This window comes from Schistocerca piceifrons, chromosome 7 (assembly GCF_021461385.2).
Source record: "Schistocerca piceifrons isolate TAMUIC-IGC-003096 chromosome 7, iqSchPice1.1, whole genome shotgun sequence".
NCBI classification, from domain to species: Eukaryota; Metazoa; Arthropoda; class Insecta; order Orthoptera; family Acrididae; genus Schistocerca; species Schistocerca piceifrons.
In genome coordinates, this window is record NC_060144.1 from 120,563,787 (window position 1) to 120,570,288 (window position 6,502).

Genomic DNA, 6,502 nt, shown 5'->3' on the forward strand with positions numbered 1-6,502 from the left:
TTGTATACATTTACCGAATAAACTGTGTACATATGAATAAAGTCAAAGACTGGATTTAAAATTCTGGAAGTTTTAATAGCGCTGGGAAATAAAAGTGAAGAGTGGAGTCTACCGATACGCAATCTAAAGCTAGATACGAACTTCAAAGTGTGCTGGAATAATTGTAGGTCAGCAACTTCTGTTAATCAGTACAACGAAAAACCCATCAAAGGTCAATGTAGCAAATTTCACTTTCATTATTTACTCGATGGCCAGTTTCGGGCCGGGACCCATTTTTGTATCATCGAAACAGAAAGCAAATCTGGTATTTCGGAAAATACAAAATCCATGTCAAAAATATATAAGTATTATGGAATACAAACAAACTGTTACAGCTCGTACGAATTTGCTACATTTTGTGGGTTTTCGTTTCACTGACAAAACTAGATATTTCTGTTACAAGCCCCTTTCTACCTCAAAGGAATCAATCAGCGTCAGACGTAATGCATTAAATGGTAAATGATCATGTTTTTTGTCATCATCATCATCAGTTTTGTGTTATACAGTACGTCCATTGTGTATATACTTCCTACGACATATTGCTTTTTTTGTTATATTGCCCTGTTTTCTGCCGTCCACTTCATCATCCAGAATATGAAATCTCTTCTTCCCTTGTTTCCTCTTCTCTTCTAGGTATTCCTCTTCGATTCTTTTTATAAGTCTCTTCTTCCATCTTAAACTACGTCCAATACTGAAACTTCCTGGCAGATTAAAACTGTGTGCCCGACCGAGACTCGAACTCGGGACCTTTGCCTTTCGCGGGCAAGTGCTCTACCAACTGAGCTATCGAAGCACGACTCACGGCCGGTACTCACAACTTTACTTCTGCCAGTACCTCGTCTCCTACCTTCCAAATTTTACAGAAGCTCTCCTGCGAACCTTGCAGAACTAGCACTCCTGAAAGAAAGGATATTGCGGAGCCATGGCTTGAGTCGTGCTTCGGTAGCTCAGTTGGTAGAGCACTTGCCCGCGAAAGGCAAAGGTCCCGAGTTCGAGTCTCGGTCGGGCACACAGTTTTAATCTGCCAGGAAGTTTCATATCAGCGCACACTCCACTGCAGAGTGAAAATCTCATTCTACGTCTAATACTGTCTCTTTTTCTTCTTTGTATTACATTCAGTAATTGTCATTACTCTCCCACTCTTCTCAGTAGCACCCTATTTTTCATATGGCCATCCAACGTAATCTTTCCATCCTCTACCACATCCGCGTTTGAAAAGCATCCAGTCTTGCTGTATCTTTCGTCCTCAGCGTCCTAGTTTCAGATTAATATAGGAGGACACTTAATACAAAACATTTTATTAGAATTTTCCTAAAAATCATTGTTCAGATTGGTGCAGAATATTTTCTTTCTCTTGCAAAATGCCTCTTTTGCCATTGCTATCCTTGTCTTAATTTCTATCCCGCTCTTCCAGTCGGTTTTTATCCTGCTTCCTTGGTATTTAAGGCTCTGCACATGTGGTAATATTTCCCCATTTGTATCATCTTCAACCTTTCATTTCCTCCAAGTGGCAGTTCTTTTGTTTTGTTTTTATTTATTTTCATTTGATCTTTCTTTTAGCTTCAATGGTATCCATAATATCCTATAATTCTTTTTCAATCGGTTGCTAAAAGAACCATGTCGTCTGCCAGTTTCAAACACCATATACTTCTTTCTCCCGTTTTTATTCCCTTGTCATGGGTTGTTGTGAATCACATTGAAAAGAGTGGGAAACAGAAAGCGCCCGTGATTTACTCTGTTTCCTAGTTCAGCCAGTTGGTACTTTCTGTTCTAATTTTCACTAAATCCTTTTCGTCGAATATAATGAAATTATAAGTTTTGTGGTTTACCATTCCATTCCCTTTACCCCCATTATAGCAGTGAGGATATCCCAAGCGACACTATAAGATGCCTCTTCCAGGTCTATGAAACACATTTATTTCCCTTTTGAAGAAACCTCTCTCAAAGAATTCACAAGAGCCCAATTGCATGACTTGTGCATATATTCAGTCTAAACCCAAATTCTTCCCCAATTCGTTTCCCTGTCTTTTATAAAGAATTCCTACCAGAACTTCCGATGCTTCTGAAATTATTTTAATTGTAGCGTTCTCGTGACATTTCTTGGTTCCTTGAAGAATGCTGTGTGAAATTTACATACATGTGCGTCAGAATTTGCAGCATGAGCGTAGACAACGGAATAGAATTCAGTGATGCTTGTGATAATTGTGGTGTCACCGCCAGACACCACACTTGCTAGATGGTAGCCTTTAAATCTGCCGCGGTCCGGTAATATACGTCGGACCCGCGTGTCGCCACTATCAGTGATTGCAGACCGAGCTTCGCCACACGGCAGGTCTAGAGAGATTTCCTAGCACTCGCCCCAGTTGTACAGCCGACTTTGCTAGCGATGGTTCACTGACAAATTACGCTCTCAATTGCCGAGACGATAGTTAGCATAGCCTTCAGCTACGTCATTTGCTACGACCTAGTAAGGCGCCATTATCAACTGCTATTTATCTTGTGATGCATGTACCGTCAGACCGATGTTCACCAATTATGGATTAAAGTTAAGTATTCCAGAAGCTACGTACTATTTTTGCTACTATAAAGACCTTGTCCTGTTCCAGGCCTCACGCCATCCTGCGTGAGCTTAAACGCGTGCCTTTCGGCTTCCTGTCCTAGTGGCTTGGCTGTCTTGCCAAGTCACAACAATAATTTTGATTTAAGCACATGATTACAGAAAATTAATATATTTGAGTGTATGGCAGTTAGTTCAATGGGAGATTTCATCAGCCGAAATTTCTGTACTAGTACCGATAATATATTTTAATCTTCAGCACTCATTTTGTAACTGAGTGTTTCCATCAAGGACATTGTTACCTGATGATGTGTCGGGATGGGGCGCATAACTCCATCCGTTGTTAGAACTGTGCAGTGCTATTTCGAGGCTCTTAGTTGTCAGCAAACACGACATTTAATGACCGTTATCGGATAAAAAACAACGGAAGCCAGTGTAGACTCCAATACTGTGCTCATTTTGGGCAGTTGTTAGCTAATTTTTTACTAACATATCAAATACTGTCTTGAAAGTCTCGCACAGAGGTCGCACGTTGTAATTTACTCCTAGTAAGTTATACGCTGACAACACGTACTAGCTCACGGTCTACTAATGGAACAGCTTGTGCACACGGTAATGAGATTCAAAGTAGGAGGAAAGTAGGAAAACTGGATATTACGGACCTGCCCACGGTCAACACGGCGATTCCCACGGTAGTCGGCGTCGTGTTTCTTAAGCGGGCCGACCGCCTCCGGCTCTGCAAAAGGCCAGGCGGGCACGCAGGTGTCGGTCAGCCGCTCGTTAGCCACCCGTGACTCACGCTACTGGCTGACCTCCCAGAAGCCGCTGCCAGCGCCTTCGCTAGCGTGGTGGCGGCGCGCGTCATTCTGGACATGAAGCCTTCGGTGGATAAGTGGGTAGCAGGCGACGCCCTGCAGCGCGCCCAAGGACGTATTGAGAACGGTGCTCCACGACACCTTCTTCCCCGGCCGCGCTCCCGTTGTCGTGGCCCTGTACAGGGCCCTGCTGGCGCCATCGTTGTCAGCGTTCACCTACTGCAAGTAGGCTGGCAGCGACTGCTCCACAATACCTAGGAGGATAACTACAATAATACTTTTTTGTTCACCAACCACTAATTAGAGATTTACGCTACTGGCCATTAAAATTGCTACACCACGAAGATGACGTGCTACAGACGCGAAAATTAACCGACAGGAAACAGATGCTGTGATATGCAAATGATTAGCTTCTCAGAGCATTCACACAAGGATGGCACTGGTGGCGACACCTGCAACGTGCTGACATGAGGGAAGTTTCCAACCGATTTCTCATACAGAAACAACAGTTGACCGGCGTTGCCTGGTGAAACGTTGTTGTGATACCTCGTGTAAGGAGGAGAAATGCATACCATCACGTTTCCGACTTTGATAAAGGTCGGATTGGAGCCCATCGCGGTTGCGGTTTATCGTATCGCGACATTGCTGCTCGCGTTGGTCGAGATCCAGTGACTGTTAGCAGAATATGGAATCGGTGGGTTCAGAAGGGTAATAGAAACGCTGTGCTCGATCCCATCGGCCTCGTATCACTAGCAGTCGAGATGACAGGCATCTTATCCGCATGGCTGTAAAGGATCGTGCAGCCACGTCTCGATCCCTGAGTCAACGGATGGGGACGTTTGCAAGACAACAACCATCTCCACGAATAGTTCGACGACATTTGCAGCAGCATGGACTATCAGCTCGGAGACCATGGCTGCGGTTACTCTTGACGCTGCATCACAGACAGGAGCGCCTGCGGTGGTGTAATCAACTACGAACCCGGATGCACGAATGGCAAAACGTCTTCTTTTTCGGATGAATCCAGGTTCTGTTAACAGCATCAAGATGGTCGCATCCGTGTTTGGCGACACCACGGTGAACGCACGTTGGAAGTGTGTATTCGTCATCCGCATACTGGCGTATCAGCCGGCGTGATGGTATGGGGTGCCATTGGTTACACGTCTCGGTCACCTCTTGTTCGCATTGACGGCACTTTGAACAGTGGACGTTACATTTCAGATGTGTTATGACCCGTGGCTCTGCCCTTCATTCGCTCCCTGCGAAACCCTACATTTCAGCAGGATAATACACTACCGCGTGTTGCAGGTCCTGTACGAGCCTTTCTGGATACAGAAAATGTTCGACTGATTCCCTGGCCAGCAGATTCTCCATATCTCTCACCAACTGAAAACGTCTGGTCAATGGTGGCAGAGCAACTGTCTTGCCACAATACGCCATTCACTACTCTTGATGAACTGTGGTATTGTGCTGAAGCTGCATGGGCAACTGTACCTGTACACGCCATCCAAGCTCTGTTTGACTCAATGTCCAGGCGTACCAAGGCCGTTATTACGGCCAGAGGTGGTTGTTCTGGGTACCGATTTCCCTGGATCTATGCACCCAAATTGCGAGAAAATGTAATCACATGTCAATTCTAATATAATATATTTGTCGAATAAATACTTGTTTATCATCTGCATTTTTTCTTGGTGTAGCAATTTTAATGGCCAGTAGTATACAGGGTGAGTCACCTAACGTTACCGCTGGATATATTTCGTAAACCACATCAAATACTGACGAATCGATTCCACAGACCGAACGTGAGGAGAGGGGCTAGCGTAACTGGTTAATACAAACCATAAAAAAATGCACGGAAGTATGTTTTTTAACACAAACCTACGTTTTTTTAAATGGAACCCCGTTAGTTTTGTTAGCACATGTGAAGATATAAACGAATACGTAATCAGTGCCGTTTGTTGCATTGTAAAATGTTAATTACATCCGGAGATATTGTAACCTAAAGTTGACGCTTGAGTACCACACCTCCGCTGTTCGATCGTGTGTATCGGAGAGCACCGAATTACGTAGGGATCCAAAGGGAACGGTGATGGACCTTAGGTACAGAGGAGACTGGAACAGCACATTACGTCCACATGCTAACACCTTTTTATTGGTCTTTTTCACTGACGCACATGTACATTACCATGAGGGGTGAGGTACACGTTCGACGGGCGTTTCATAGGACATGGAGGACGCATAAATTGGCCAGCCCGTTCTCCTGATCTTACACCTCTGGACTTCTTTCTGTGGGGTACGTTAAAGGAGAATGTGTACCGTGATGTGTCTACAACCCCAGAGGATATGAAACAACGTATTGTGGCAGCCTTCGGCGACATTGCACCAGATGTACTGCGGCGCGGACGACATTCATTACGCCAGAGATTGCAATTGTGTGCAGCAAATGATGGCCACCACATTGAACGGCTATTGGCCTGACATGTCGGTACACACTCTATTCCACTCCGTAATTGAAGACGGAAACCACGTGTGTAAGTTCGGTCCGTGGAATCTATTCATCAGTATTTGAAGTGATTTACAAAATATATCCAGCGGTAATGTTAGGTGACTCACCCTGTATATATATTCTTTTTATAATTTGCATGTATTTCTGAAGATATTTGGGACAGACGCATGAAAGGCAGATGAAACGTATGTTTTGGTATGTGATAATACTCATATGTGTAATTTGTTTTCTTGAAGTTCTCAGAATGTCTGTATTTCAATGACACTGTGGAAAAAACCATAAACTTTGTAATGGTATAAACAGTTATCCATAGTCTAGTTTAGGTACTTATCTGTATAATGACTATTTAAAGATCAGATGATCGCTCTAAGACAAACAAAGAATGCAATTCTTCGAATGTGCGTGGAAAGATGATGCACGCTTGTGTTTGTGGACCACTACGAAGTACACTAAACCTAGATGATGTTATTATTTGCGGTATTTCAGCCGGAAGCTGGAGATGAGAATAGCGGCATGGCCACCCCAAGCCAAGTCGCTGGCACCTCCTGTAGGAGGCAGAGCTGGGCGTGGAAGAGGAAGCACCTT

At 44.2% G+C, this 6,502-nt stretch overlaps 1 non-coding gene across 1 annotated transcript; it reads right to left on the bottom strand.

Annotated features, from left to right (window-relative positions):
- Positions 1 to 758: 758 nt before the first annotated feature.
- Positions 759 to 833, bottom strand: Trnas-cga. Its single transcript has one exon. It is a non-coding gene; the product is annotated as a tRNA-Ser (tRNA).
- Positions 834 to 6,502: the final 5,669 nt, after the last annotated feature.